Below are 15,723 nucleotides of genomic sequence, written 5' to 3' on the forward strand. Positions count from 1 at the left end.
GTCATTTTATCAAGCATATTCTGACTGAGAGAGGTCCTAAAACTCTTGTCTTAAGAAATGTTTAATCTTAAATCTGTTTTTTTTTTTTTTGGTCATAAGAAGGAGAAGAATTGCTCTTTGATATTGATATTGGATATTAAGCAAGGTTTCTAGTTTCAAAGGAAATAGGATTTTATTTATCGAGAAGAGGCCTGCTCATAGAGAGGAAGCTGGCTAATTTTGGCCTATTTCCCTGGAATCACAATTTCCTATCTGATGGGAATTTGAGGAGCATGATTGTTTATATTCTAGAAAAGACAGTGGGAAGAAGAGAGGAAACAGCATCAAGGGGCTGACCTTTTGACCCAGCTGACAGCTACCGAATCCAAGATTTTAGAATTAGAATTGCAGGGCATTGGGAGTGCATCTTCCTAAGGCCAGTGAAATATGATTCTGAGTTCTATGAAGAATGCAAGACTCTCTCTTGACTATCTCTTGAACCTGTTCTCTTTATCATTTCTCTTACTTCTTACTCTGTAAGCAGTCAGAAGCAGTCAATAGTTCACAGTCAGAAGGGTAAATGGCACAGCTTGTTAGCTGGTCTCCTTGCCCCTAAATTCAGCCTGGCTTCAGTTCACCCTGCAGTCTGCTGCTAGTGTTATAATTGCAATGGCAGAGATTGTCTATAATAGAGATTGTATATAATATAATCACAATGTCGGCCGTTGTGATTACAACACTAGCAGCAGACCGCAGGGTGCAATAATGTCAACCCTCTGCTTATAAACCTTTGTTGTCTTGCTGTTGTTTATAGGAAAGCGCCTAATGCCCTTAACTTGACCTTTCCCATCAGAGTTAGTGGCCCCTTCCCCCATGTACTCTGTTACTGTATTATGCTGATTTGTTGACATGGCATTCTCACACTTACCCAGTGAGTTTCATAAAGGCAGAAACTAGTCTTAGTTATCTGTGTGTTTCATCCTTTAATACAATTTTTTTGTACACGGTAGGTATTCATTAAATTCTTCAATTTTAAAATACTACATAGTAAACCAGATTATGTTCACTCTACTCATATGATGTAATTCAATTCAGGGACTACTGAATACCTTTTATGTTTCAAAAACTTTCTTAGATTTATGATTTTATGGAATTAATAATTTTTTCATCAGTTGTCTTTAGAGACTGAGGTTGATTTGTGTTTGTTTTCCTTTTAAAATAGTTTCTCTTCTCTTAGAAAGCAATAGTTCAATTCTTTTGATCTTATTAAATGAAGCTCTTTAGACTTTTTACCATTTTTTTTTTCTGGAGTAGCAGAGTTTGAATATGCTGGTTATCTTTGAGCTTGTGTCTTTAGCTTGATTATTTCACCACAACATTTGGCCAATCATAGGAAGGGATAGCTGGGGTGATAGATTTCTAATTTTCTTCTTCTTAACATCTTTTTTCAGATAATGCAAAAAGATGTGTGCCAAGTTATATCAAAGCAACTGCAAGATTTACTGACATAATGACAACAAATATCATTTAATTAGAGTTTCTAAATATGCCAGGCACTATGCTGAATCCTAGCTGGGTTATTTTATTTAATATTCATCACATTCACCTTGTGAATGACAGCATAAAGGATTAAAAAAAAGTTACATACCTGTTGTTATGTAATTAGCAAGCAGCAACACATAAAAGATTTAAACTCAACTCTGATTCTTGAGCCCAGATTTTTCCAATACTTCCAGTATTTCCTATACTTGAATAATGTGCAAACTTCTTGAAAAAAAATCCTAAGGATTCTCTCTCATTGGAGGATCTCTCCAAAAATCCAAGTATGAGAAATACTGATTTAAGAAATTAAAGTTTTAACCTATGGAAATGCCTTTCAATATGAATATTGCTACACAAGAGAAGTTTTAAATTTTTAATGCGGTAAGCTGACTTGTTAAAAGATTCCCTCAATATAAAAACACAAACTATACAAATCTCACCTCTTCATGAATTTGTCTGCAGAGTTGGGTTTATAGGCAGTGACAGAACCCAGGGACTATCTCTACCCCTGTAGTAGACACTATGGAGCATAGTCCAGATCCTGCCTTCAGAACAAAGACCCTTATTCCCCTGAGGACCAGAAGTGTCCAGTGCTGAGAGTTCACAACTGATTCCTTCCCCAAGAAATTCTTTTGACTGAGCAAGTTTATAACCCATTCTTGGAGGCAGCATATTTCCTATGACTAGTTATTTAGGGTAGGGTGTGTGGAGGGACAAAGGCCGAGCTCCTTGCTTCAATTCAGCTCAGGTCTGAGGGGATAGTCAAGCTTCAGAGAACTGTGTGAGAAGGGCTGAGGCCTCTGTTACAACTGCCTTGGAGGTCAACCTCTCCCTCTGCCCTGTCCTGCTTTCCTCACTCCTTTACAAGCATTATTGCTGAGAATACTTCATAATAAACCACCTGTTTGTGAATATCTGGCTCAGGAACAAGGAGACTCATGACAATCTCTAAAGCCACCTCAAGGAAACACTAAATAAAAACAGAACGATTTCTATGTGTATGCAGCTTAAGACAAGACTACAAAGGCTACCTTTCAAGCAGACCGTTGCCTCCTCAGCAACTCCTTCAGATATTTTGGAGAAAAAACACAAGAACTTTTGACTCTAACACACTGCAAGTATAGACATTAAGTATCTGCAACAACTTCCTCATCCTTAGACTCACCATTATATAGAAGTCTCTAATCCCTCCCTGGAGCAGAGAGTCTATATAACACAAACTGGATTCATACAGTTTAGACAAAATCAACCACCCCACAAAACAAAGCAAAATAAAAAACCAAACCATAATAGCAGTTTTGATTATCTTGTTTGGTTTTCTAATTGGCCAAGTAAATAGAAAAATTGACACTAAAACACTTCTCTTCGTATCATGTAGATTGTCTAAAATTAAAATGTAATATTTAGGCTAACACAGCTTAACTGACATTATGAGGATGGTAGACTCATTTAAACCCATAGTGGGAGGTTCTTTGTGGGTTTATGTGGGACTAGTGGCCAATCCTTTTATCCTTTAGTAATCTTAAGCAGGAACAATTTGTATTGAGTTCCAGTAATTGGAGGTGTGCCTGAATTGCTGAGGAGTAAGAATGCAAGAAATGCACAGAGAAATGCACAGTGACACACACTTATAATTTGTACTTTATTTCAGAACATGATGTTGTAAACACGAGAAAGAGATGAGTGCAAAATCATCATATGGCCAATATAAATAATTCAAGCCCCAAATCCATCTGAGGCTCAAACTGTCTCATTTGAATCATTTTTGATTAAGAAAAATACCACAAAAAATGAACAATTGCCAAATCCATCCTTTTCAAAACTTTGAGTTGTTTAACTAACTAAAAAGAAAAAAAAGTACTTGAGATCACAGTTAGAATTAATATACATATATACCTCTACCTTCTGAACTTAGTTCTAGGATAAAATTCCAATGTAAAAGCAAAAAAAGAAATAAATACACTGTCACATCAAGATCAAAATAATTTTAAGTGTCCCTGTGTTTCCTTTATGCAACCATTATGACATACTGGAATAATCAATGAAAGACAAAAATAATTGTTCTTTTTCATTTAACTGCGCTGTGGCAAAAAGAAAATGAGACTAGCAGTCAGGGAAGAAGTCAGGAATAAGATGCAATACAAGATACTTTGTATCATTAATTATTAGTATTATTATAGAAATGAAGAGGAAAACTCTTAGCTGGTTAAGTTGTGGCAGCTGAGAAAAAATCCAGATGTAAATTCAGAAGATAATTTCTTTTCATAGTCTTTACTGACTATGTTTATAGAAGTAAAAGTCAAGGTAAGCTTGGCAAGAAGCAAAAGAAATGAGGCACATTTCTCTAGTGTCATTCCCCAGATGCTGTCTTTTACCTTTCTGAGTATGCACGAGTCTGACACTGGGTTTCTGCTTCTTTATGGAAACAGTATGCAAACACTCAAATAACAGCGGGATAGTCATTTTTCATATATGCTTTGTTTTCATTTCTATGACTTGGAAAGACCAAGTTTCCAAATGCAGAAATCTATGCAGTTGCTCTGCAAGTTGAGTCCTTGCTTGCACTCTGGATTTTATTTTTATTTTTTTATTTTTATTTTTTATTTTTTATTTTTTCTCCCTCTTGCTCACTTTCCCTGGAGTCCAGAGCCTGAACCAGGCTCCAGGTAAGAGGAGAGAGTGAATGCCTTTTGTTTCATTAACATTTTCCTTCACCTGGTGATTTCTTTTTTTTTTTTTTTTTTTTTAATTATACTTTAAGTTTTAGGGTACATGTGCACAACGTGCAGATTTGTTACATATGTATACATGTGCCATGCTGGTGTGCTGCACCCAATAACTCATCATTTAACATTAGGTATATCTCCTAATGCTATCCCTCCCCCTTCCCCCACCCCACAACAGGCCCCGGTGTGTGATGTTCCCCTTCCTGTGTCCATGTGTTCTCCTTGTTCAATTCCCACCTATGAGTGAGAACATGTAGTGTTTGGGTTTTTGTCCTTGCGATAGTTTGCTGAGAATGATGGTTTCCAGCATCATCCATGTTTGTACAAAGGACATGAACTCATCATTTTTTAAGGCTGTGTAGTATTCTATGGTGTATATGTGCCACATTTTCTTAATCCAGTCTATCATTGTTGGACATTTGGGTTGGTTCCAAGTCTTTGCTATTGTGAATAGTGCTGCAATAAACATACGTGTGCATGTGCCTTTATAGCAGCATGATTTATAATCCTTTGGGGATATACCCAGTCAGTAATGGCATGGCTGGGTCAAATGGTATTTCTAGTTCTAGATCCCTGAGGAATCGCCACACTGACTTCCACAATGGTTGAACTAATTTATAGTCACACCAACAGTGTAAAAATGTTCCTATTTCTCCACATCCTCTCCAGCACCTGTTGTTTCCTGACTTTTTAATGATTGCCATTCTAACTAGTGTGAGATGGTATCTCATTGTGGTTTTGATTTGCATTTCTCTGATGGCCAGTGATGATGAGCATTTTTTCATGTGTCTTTTGGCTACATAAATGTCTTCTTTTGAGAAGTATCTGTTCATATCCTTCGCCCACTTTTTGATGGGGTTGTTTGTTTTTTTCTTGTAAATTTGTTTGAGTTCATTGTAGATTCTGGATATTAGCTCTTTGTGAGATGAGTAGATTGCAAAAATTTTCTCCCATTCTGTAGGTTGCCTGCTCCCTCTGATGGTAGTTTCTTTCGCTGTGCAGAAGCTCTTTCATTTAACTAGATCCCATTTGTCAATTTGGCTTTTGTTGCCATCGCTTTTGGTGTTTTAGACATGAAGTCCTTGCCCATGCCTATGTCCCGAATGGTGTTGTCTAGGTTTTCTTCTAGGGTTTTTATGGTTTTATGTCTAACATTTAAGTCTTTAATCCATCTTGAATTAATTTTTGTATAAGGTGTAAGGAAGGGATCCAGTTTCAGCTTTCTGCATATGTCTAGCCAGTTTTCCCAGCACCATTTATTAAATAGGGAATCCTTTCCCCATTGCTTGTTTTTGTGAGGTTTGTCGAAGATCAGATAGTTGTAGATATGCGGTATTATTTCTGAGGGCTGTGTTCTGTTCCATTGGTCTATATCTCTGTTTTGGTACCAGTACCATGCTGTTTTGGTTACTGTAGCCTTGTAGTATAGTTTGAAGTCAGGTAGCATGACGCCTCCAGCTTTGTTCTTTTGGCTTAGGATTGACTTGGTGATGTGGGCTCTTTTTGGTTCTATATGAACTTTAAAGTAGTTTTTTCCAATTCTGTGAAGAAAGTCATTGGTAGCTTGATGGGGATGGCATTGAATCTATAAATTACCTTGGGCAGTATGGCCATTTTCATGATGTTGATTCTCCCTACCCATGAGCATGGAATGTTCTTCCATTTGTTTGTATCCTCTTTTATTTCCTTGAGCAGTGGTTTGTAGTTCTCCTTGAAGAGGTCCTTCACATCCCTTGTAAGTTGGATTCCTAGGTATTTTATTCTCTTTGAAGCAATTGTGAATGGGAGTTCACTCATGATTTGGCTCTCTGTTTGTCTGTTGTCGGTGTATAAGAATGCTTGTGATTTTTGTACATTGATTTTGTATCCTGAGACTTTGCTGAAGTTCCTTATCAGCTGAAGGAGATTTTGGGCTGAGACAATGGGGTTTTCTAGATATACAATCATGTCATCTGCAAACAGGGACAATTTGACTTCCTCTTTTCCTAATTGAATACCCTTTATTTCCTTCTCCTGCCTAATGGCCCTGGCCAGACTTCCAACAGTATATTGAATAGGAGTGGTGAGAGAGGGCATCCCTGTCTTGTGCTGGTTTTCAAAGGGAATGCTTCCAGGTTCTGCCCATTCAGTATGATATTGGCTGTGGGTTTGTCATAGATAGCTCTTATTATTTTGAGATATGTCCCATCAATACCTAATTTATTGAGAGTTTTTAGCATGAAGCATTGTTGAATTTTGTCAAAGGCCTTTTCTGCATCTATTGAGATAATCATGTGGTTTTTGTCATTGGTTCTGTTTATATGCTGGATTACGTTTATTGATTTGCATATGTTGAATCAGCCTTGCATCCCAGGGATGAAGCCCACTTGATCATGGTGGATAAGCTTTTTGATGTGCTGCTGGATTCAGTTTGCCAGTATTTTATTGAGGATTTTTGCATCGATGTTCATCAGGGATATTGGTCTAAAATTCTCTTTTTTTGTTGTGTCTCTGCCAGGCTTTGGTATCAGGATGATGCTGGCCTCATAAAATGAGTTAAGGAGGATTCTCTCTTTTTCTATTGATTGGAATAGTTTCAGAAGGAATGGTACCAGCTCCTCCTTGTACCTCTGGTAGAATTCGGCTGTGAATCCATCTGGTCCTGGACTCTTTTTGGTTGGTAAGCTATTAATTATTGCCTCAATTTCAGAGCCTGTTATTGGTCTATTCAGAGATTCAACTTCTTCCTGGTTTAGTCTTGGGAGAGTGTATGTGTCGAGGAATTTATCCGTTTCTTCTAGATTTTCTAGTTTATTTGTGTAAAGGTGTTTATAGTATTCTCTGATGGTAGTTTTTATTTCTGTGGGATCGGTGGTGATATACCCTTTATCATTTTTTTATTGCATCTATTTGATTCTTCTCTCTTTTCTTCTTAATTAGTCTTGCTAGCAGTCTATCAATTTTGTTGATCTTTTCTAAAAACAAGCTCCTGGAATCATTGATTTTTTGAAGGGTTTTTTGTGTCCCTATTTCCTTCAGTTCTGCTCTGATCTTAGTTATTTCTTGCCTTCTGCTAGCTTTTGAGTGTGTTTGCTCTTGCTTCTCTAGTTCTTTTAATTGTGATGTTAGGCTGTCAATTTTAGATCTTTCCTGCTTTCTCTTGTGGGCATTTAGTGCTGTAAATTTCCCTCTACACACTGCTTTGAATGTGTCCTAGAGATTCTGGTATATTGTGTCTTTGTTCTCATTGGTTTCAAAGAACATCTTTATTTCTTCCTTCATTTCGTTATGTACCCAGTAGTCATTCAGGAGCAGGTTGTTCAGTTTCCATGTAGTTGAGCGGTTTTGAGTGAGTTTCTTAATCCTGAATTCTAGTTTGATTGCACTGTGGTCTAAGAGACAGTTTGTTATAATCTCTGTTCTTTTACATTTGCTGAGGAGTGCTTTACTTCCAACTATGTGGTCAATTTTGGAATAGGTGTGGTGTGGTGCTGAAAAGAATGTATATTCTGTTGATTTGGGGTGGAGAGTTCTGTAGATGTCTATTGGGTCCGCTTGGTGCAGAACTGAGTTCAATTCCTGGGTATCCTTGTTAACTTTCTGTCTCATTGATCTGTCTAATATTGACAGTGGGGTGTTAACATCTCCCATTATTATTGTGTGGGAGTCTAAGTCTCTTTGTAGGTCTCTAAGGACTTGCTTTATGAATCTGGGTGCTCTTGTATTGGGTGCATATATATTTAGGATAGTTAGCTCTTCTTGTTGAATTGATCCCTTTACCATTATGTAATGGCCTTCTTTGTCTCTTTTGATCTTTGTTGGTTTAAAGTCTGTTTTATCAGAGAACTAGGATTGCAACCCCTGCCTTTTTTTGTTTTCCATTTGCTTGGTAGATCTTCCTCCATCCTTTTATTTTGAGCCTATGTGTGTCTCTGCACATGAGATGGGTTTCCTGAATACAGCACACTGATGGGTCTTGCCTCTTTATCCAATTTGCCAGTCTGTGTCTTTTAATTGGAGCATTAAGCCTATTTACATTTAAGGTTAATATTGTTATGTGTGAATTTGATCCTGTCATTGTGATGTTAGCTGGTTATTTTGCACGTTAGTTGATGCAGTTTCTTCCTAGCCTTGATGGTCTTTACAATTTGGCATGTTTTTGCAGTGGCTGGTACCGGTTTTTCCTTTCCATGTTTAGTGCTTCCTTCAGGAGCTCTTTTAGGGCAGGCCTGGTGTGACAAAATCTCTCAACATTTGCTTGTCTGTAAAGTATTTTATTTCTCCTTCACTTATGAAGCTTAGTTTGGCTGGATATGAAATTCTGGGTTGAAAATTATTTTCTTTAAGAATGTTGAATATTGGCCCCCACTCTTTTCTGTCTTGTAGAGTTTCTGCTGAGTGATCCACTGTTAGTCTGATGGGATTCCCTTTGTGGGTAACCCACCTTTCTCTCTGGCTGCCCTTAACATTTTTCCTTCATTTCAACTTTGGTGAATCTGACAATTGTGTGTCTTGGAGTTGCTCTTCTCGAGGAGTATCTTTGTGGCGTTCTCTGTATTTCCTGAATCTGAATGTTGGCCTGCCTTGCTAGATTGGGGAAGTTCTCCTGGATAATATCCTGCAGAGTGTTTTCCAGCTTGGTTCCATTCTCTCCGTCATTTTCAGGTACACCAATCAGATGTAGATTTGGTCTTTTCACATAGTCCCATATTTCTTGGAGGCTTTGCTCATTTCTTTTTATTCTTTTTTCTCTAAACTTCTTTATTTGCTTCATTTCATTTATTTGATCTTCCATCACTGATACCCTTTCTTCCAGTTGATAGAGTCGGCTACTGAGGCTTGTGCATGCAACACGTAGTTCTCGTGCCATGGTTTTTAGCTCCATCAGGTCCTTTAAGGACTTCTCTGCATTGGTTATTCTAGTTAGCCATTCATCTAATCTTTTTTCAAGGTTTTTGACTTCTTTGCCATGGGTTCAAACTTCCTCCTTTAGCTTGGAGTAGTTTGATTGTCTGAAGCCTTCTTCTATCAACTTGTCAAAGTCATTCTCCATCCAGCTTTGTTCCATTGCTGGTGAGGACCTGTGTTCCTTTGGAGGAGGAGAGGAGCTCTGATTTTTAGAATTTTCAGTTTTTCTGCTCTGTTTTTTCCCCATCTTTGTGGTTTTATCTACCTTTTGTCTTTGATGATGGTGATGTACAGATGGGGTTTTGGTGTGGATGTCCTTTCTGTTTGTTAGTTTTCCTTCTAACAGTCAGGACCCTCAGCTGCAGGTCTGCTGGAGTTTGCTGGAGGTCCACTCCAGACCCTGTTTGCCTCGGTTTCAGCAGCAGAGGCTGCAGAACAGTGGATATTGGTGAACAGCAAATGTTGCTGCCTGATCGTTCCTCTGGAAGTTTTGTCTCAGAGGAGTACCCGGCTAGGTGAGGTGTCAGTCTGCCCCTACTGGGAGATGCCTCCCAGTTAGGGTACTCGGGGGTCAGGGACCCACTTGAGGAGGCAGTCTGCCTGTTCTCAGATCTCCAGCTGCGTGCTGGGAGAACCACTACTCTCTTCAAATCTGTCAGACAGGGACATTTAAGTCTGCAGAGGTTTCTGCTGTCTTTTGTTTGGCTATGCCCTGCCCCCAGAGGTGGAGTCTACAGAGGCAGGAAGGCCTCTGTGAGCTGTGGTAGGCTCCACCTAGTTCGAGCTTCCTGGCTGCTTTGTTTACCAAGTCAAGCCTCGGCAATGTCGGGCGCCCCTCCCCCAGCCTCGCTGCCGCCTTGCAGTTTGATCTCAGACTGCTGTGCTAGCAATGAGCGAGGCTTCGTAGGCATAGGACCCTCTGAGCCAGGTGCGGGATACAATCTCCTGGTGTGCCGTTTGCTAAGACCATTGGAAAAGCGCAGTATTAGGGTGGGAGTGACCTGATTTTCCAGGTGCCATCTGTCACCGCTTTCCTTGGCTAGGAAAGGGAATTCCCTGACCCCTTGTGCTTCCTGGGTGAGGTGATGCCTCGCCCTGCTTTGGCTCACGCTCGGTGCACTGCACCCACTGACCTGCACCCACTGTCTGACAATCCCCAGTGAGATGAACCCAGTACCTCACTTGGAAATGCAGAAATCATTCGTCTTCTGCGTCGCTCATGCTGGGAGCTGTAGACTGGAGCTGTTCCTATTTGGCCATCTTGGCTCCACCCACCTGCACTCTGGATTTTATAAAGCAATTAGTTTTAAATATGCTCTTGGAAGAGAGAGTGTAAGATTTGAATTAAAAACCGTTTTCTCTGTGTCTTGCTTCCATATTGAACAAAACCAACTTCTTTTAGAGAGTAGAAAGGTGTGAATAAGACTTGTCAATACTTTGGCCTTTTTGTGTTTTAGTCATATTTTTCTATGTTTATGAGACAGCATCTATCTAATCAACTATTATGTCATAACTTGTCAAGCCAACAGGTGTTAACAGAAGGAAATTGTCCCAGTCTCTTTTACAATACGTTGGCTTTTAATGTCAAAAATATCAACTAATACTACTAAGAAGAAACACCATTTTACAGTTTACTTTTTGTTTTGTAATGAGGGTGGTACAACCCTTCCTCTTGATACCTTGAATCACTATCTCATTTGTTTTTTCTTTTACATTTTCTTCACTTCTGAACTTTCCTAAAATACTTTGTTACCTCTGTTTCTTCACTGCCTACTCATTCTTAATTTCCCTGTGGTCTGAATTCAGCCCCATCACTTTCCTGAAATTTTCTTCATAGTCACCTGTGACCTTTTAGAAAACAAATCTAAAAACTTTTTTTTAACTCAGTCATTTTTTTGACCTCTTTATAGCATTTGCTTTATTGACTGCCCTCATTGCTTTGAAACTCTTCTTTGTTCCCTTAACTTCCATGACCCCATATAAAACTGATTCTTACAACCAGCAGCATATCCTTTCAATTTCTGTGTTTTGGTCATGGCTAAAAACCATGAACTTATTTTTGATTTATCTCCATTCTTTTCCTCCAAGTCTTGCCTATTTTTCCTCTGTAATTTTCTATCTCCTTTTTTTTCTTCTGAAATATCCTATTACCACGCTTGTCCAAGTCTATGTCATACTCGTTCTTAACTGGTTTCTTTGTATTCAGTTTTTTCCTCATTCCAATCATTATAAAACTACTGCCAATTTTTTCCCCAAAACAATTTTTATTGAACAAGTCGTTCCATCATGCCCTGTGTTTGGAAGAGGCTGGATTCAAGCCAGTTGGGAATGCATCTGTTCTGATGATACATTTTCCCTAAATTAGACAGACAAATTGTTCCAGCAAAGATGCAGAGAAAACACATCAGCATTCATCTTGGATATAGATGCTGAGGCCAATTTAGTCTGAAATGTTGGTTAGATTGCATGAGCTAAAGGTCAGAACTATGCTTTCAATGACAACTTGAAGAGTTGGAAGTTGGAATGGAGCCAATGAAAGAATGTGTTGAAGAATATAAGAGGCTCTAAACCAGAAAGAGCAGGCCAGTGTGAGAACAGACAAGGGAAGATGTTATACAAGTTCTCAAAGGAAATGGAAGTCAGGGGACTAGGGTGAGCAATTTTGGTTGATAAACAACTAGAGAGGGTGTGGGGATGAGAAGGGAGTGGCAAAGCTAAGTTCTACAGTATATGCTGTGATTTTTGCCTTAGGTATAAAGGTATGCTGACTGAGCTTATGAACACCAAAGAGGGGGGCAAATAATTTTCTAGGCTGATTTGCCAGAGAGCAGTTCTTCTTTGAATTCATTTATATGAACATGTTGTTTCCATCACATGAATCTAACAATTTTTATTCAACCATTCCCACATATCTGCCATATTTCCTATCATGCTATGATCTTTCTTCTCTGCTTTCATGAGTTCAACCTTTCTTTTAAAATTCAGCTCATATTCTATCTGTATCATTTAATCTTTGGTTTAAAACAATGGAAGCAAACACTGGCTAACTTAATTCCCCTTTACCTATTCATTCCCCCCAAAGGGTTTGGGGAATCAGAGGTTACAGGAAGGATTCACGGAATCCACAGAAGGCTGGAAGATCAGGGTTGAGACAGTCGGAACCAAGGAAGCTCTGGAAGCTTAAGAAGTAGGAGGCACAGCAAGTCTCACGGCAAGAAGAGCTTGGTAAGGACTTGGTCACTACCACTACCGCTGCCATGACCTTGACCTCCAACTACCCCCTGTCTTTGCATCCTCCTTGAATTCAAAGTCCTACCCATAGAAAATCCGGTTAGCCCAGATTAAGTCACATGTCCATCCCTTGTCTGGTCCAGTTTGTGGAAGAGATCTCTGCTTCCATAGTGCATAGAGAACAATAGTTCCAACCAAGAGTATACATGCTGGAGGCTTTCCCAAAAGGGAGAATAGAATATTGTTAGGAAGAGGAGAGTCAGAGGCCCTGAGGGCAGGAACTTTATTTTTGTATTCTAATATTCCAAAAAGGACTTTGCACACAGCCTGTACAAAATAATTTTGATGAAAGATGGTATTGACCAACTGTTCCATTTTCAGTGAATTATGTCCTATGAGAATCACCTGCATGTTTTATTTAGTTTAATATGGGATGAATCAAAGGAGGGCGACTGACATTTACTGCATATTTACCGTGTGCTAGGTACCATACAATTTTCTCTTGTAATAATAATGATAATAACAACAAATGGCATTTATTTAGCTTTATTATTATTATAACCCATGCATGAAACTCATAGATTTAGATACATTAGTTCATTTAATCCCTGTAAGAATCATTCAAGATAGATCTTATTATCTTTTTTCTTTTTTTGCAGATATGAGTACTATTGGCTAGAGAAGTTTAGTAACTTTCCTGAAGTTTTACAGAAGATAAGTATAGAGTGGGAACTCAAAACTATTTCTGTCTGATTCCAAAGCCCTTTTAATATTTTGTATTGCTTAAGTAGCAAGAATAGAGTTTGTAAGAACATACAATATCAATAAATGTTTCATGTCCTTCATCATTAACTACTCCAGTTAGTATCAACCGGGAACTTACTTGGAATGTACATTCTCTGCCCCCTCAACAGACCTACTGAATCAAAAACTCTGGAGGTCAGGCCCAGAAATCTGTCTTTTGGCATACTTTCCAGGTGAGTCTGATGTATGCTAGGGTTTGAGAAGTACTGACCTACCTCCCTTCTCACTGTTTGTATCTTTACGTGGCGCCACACCTATATAAGTTGTGCTGAACCTTTATAGTCTGATTATTGTATTATTTTATATGCCATCATTTAAACTTTACTTGTATTTTTTATTTTCCAATTTTGATTTTTAATTTATTTATCAGATGTAGTCTTATAGGCTACTCTTACTGAAGTCTCACATATATGACAAAAATATAAAAATATGTGTGGAGTGTACATATAGGCTTCATGTCTATTTGCCTAGTGTACTGAACTATTTTTCTCCTTTTTTTTCTCTGAAAATGTTTTATCTGCTGGGAGGTAAACAGAATGAGAAATGAAACTTAATCCATGCAGCTAAGACTCATCTCTGCTACTTCGTACCCTTCCCTAGAGGAGCTAAATGTTTTAGACAGTGACTTTATATTACCTTCTCTTTCATCTCTTGCTGGAGTCTCAATGAAGGTATTAAACTATTAATTATGATTATATATTTTGCAAAATTTGCCTTGGATTCATTGAGAATCTGCCCAGGTAATCAAGATTCGACCACTTACAAATTAAATATTCATCGTCTGTGCTCTAAAATGTAAAGATTGTCTGCTGATCACTTGGGCCACAACACTTTTCAAGACCAGGTGAATATTCTAAATGAATGAAGATTCTCTGCCCTGTTCCTCTCACCTGCATGTCAAGCAGGTTGAACATTATGAAGGTGGTTTTGAAGATAATGCTAGAATTTATGAATGTCTTCCCCCATTTTCAGCAGGGACATGAGTTGGGAAGGGCAAGATGAATACTTAGCTTTTCCTTCTTTGTGCATCTCTCCTGTTACTTTTGTTTAAAAAGTGCATTTTATTTAACTCTTTAATTCCATTAACTTATTTTAAGTTTAAAATACAAATGAAGTAACTAAATTTAATTATTTTTAATTGCCAAGATTAGGTCTAGTTACTTCTTCTTGTTATCTTTAAGGAAAACAATCTGAATGTTTATCACTAGGATCTTTCTTCTGTATTCAAAATTTCCTTGAAAAAAAAGAGGGCTCATTACCTTATTATTTTGTTATATTAAGTGCCTATGCTAGCACCTATTTAGGCAGTGTTTTTTTAGGCAATGGTTATTGAATATGGGATTGAAAGTGTCTTCTAAATAAATGAACTATTATTATATGTCTCCTGAACTTTAAAATTTTTGAGATATATATTAGAGATGCTTATATATGAAATTTACTTGAAAATTAATGGAGCTGCACAGAAACTCTGATCACCTGCACTTGGTCTCTCTACAGTCTAATCATTCATTAACTTTTCAACTGTTTCTTTCTTCTTTATTTTTTGTTACTCAGGGTAAAATGTTTAGCATTCTGGTGTTTTTTCTTATCCATTGGCCTAAGGAAGATAAGAGAAACATGGAGCAGCCCAGGATACAACCTACAGCTTAGAGCTAAACTCATTCAAGCCCAGACTAGGTCAGCTAACCCCTAGACAATGCACAAATGTGTGATCAAGAAAAAAAAAAGGCTGGGTGTGGTGGCTCGTGCCTGTAATACCAGCACTTTGGTAGGCAGAGGTGGGTGGATTCCTTGAGCTCAGGAGTTCGAGACCAGTTTAAACAACATGGCAACACCCTATCTCTACAAAAAATACAAAAAATTAGCTGGCTTTTGTGGTGCACACCTGTAGTCCAGCTACTCGGGAGGCTAAGATGGGAGGTAGAGGGTGCAGTGAGCTGACACTGTGCCACTGCACTCTGGCCTGGGCAACATAGTGAGACTCTGTCTCAAAAAACAAAAACAAAAACAAAAAACCCAAACAAACAAAATTAAAAGCTAAAATAAAAAAAAATGTAGAGTCACTGAATTTCAGCATTGTTTGTTAAATAGCATTATTCCAGCAATGACTGAATGATACAATCAGGTTTTCATTTCCTTTCCATTCTTAATGTTACCATCCTATTATTCATTTAGACTATTGCTAGACAGCTGAGAAGTCTTTCAACCTTTAGATTATTTTCCTCTCTCCCCATTTTATGCACCACACCAGATTCATCTTCCTGTTCTAAAACATTTAATGATTTTGTATTATTTTCCAAATGACGTCTGGATAAGAATTCTATTTCCATTTAGCAAAATTCTATGCATCCTTTGATGTCTATCTTAAAGGGCACTTCTTTAGGGACCTGCTATCATTCTCCCAACTGATGAGGCTTTCCTTTTCTTATGGACTTCTATAACACCCACAAATTTCATGACACTTGTGAGATTCAGCCCTGAATTATGGTTTTTAAGTAGGCTATTTTATTCTAAACTTTGGAATATGATTACCTCTCTGAGGGAATGACATGTG

The 15,723-nt window shown here is 38.1% G+C and overlaps 1 long non-coding RNA gene across 2 annotated transcripts in view; it reads left to right on the forward strand.

Annotated features, from left to right (window-relative positions):
* LOC107967591 (uncharacterized) overlaps positions 1–14,584 on the forward strand; it is a 33,926-nt gene extending 19,342 nt beyond the window's left edge. The window contains exons 1-4 of one of the 2 annotated variants that reach the window (XR_001708139.2): positions 11,728–11,786; positions 12,217–12,359; positions 13,025–13,342; positions 13,705–14,584. This is a non-coding gene — a long non-coding RNA (uncharacterized LOC107967591). Of the gene's footprint in view, positions 1–11,727; positions 11,787–12,216; positions 12,360–13,024; positions 13,343–13,704 lie in introns of those variants that run through there. The other variant, XR_001708138.2, reaches the window with a different exon arrangement.
* Positions 14,585–15,723: the final 1,139 nt, after the last annotated feature.

Source organism: Pan troglodytes, chromosome 10, assembly GCF_028858775.2.
Source record: "Pan troglodytes isolate AG18354 chromosome 10, NHGRI_mPanTro3-v2.0_pri, whole genome shotgun sequence".
Classification (NCBI taxonomy): Eukaryota; Metazoa; Chordata; class Mammalia; order Primates; family Hominidae; genus Pan; species Pan troglodytes.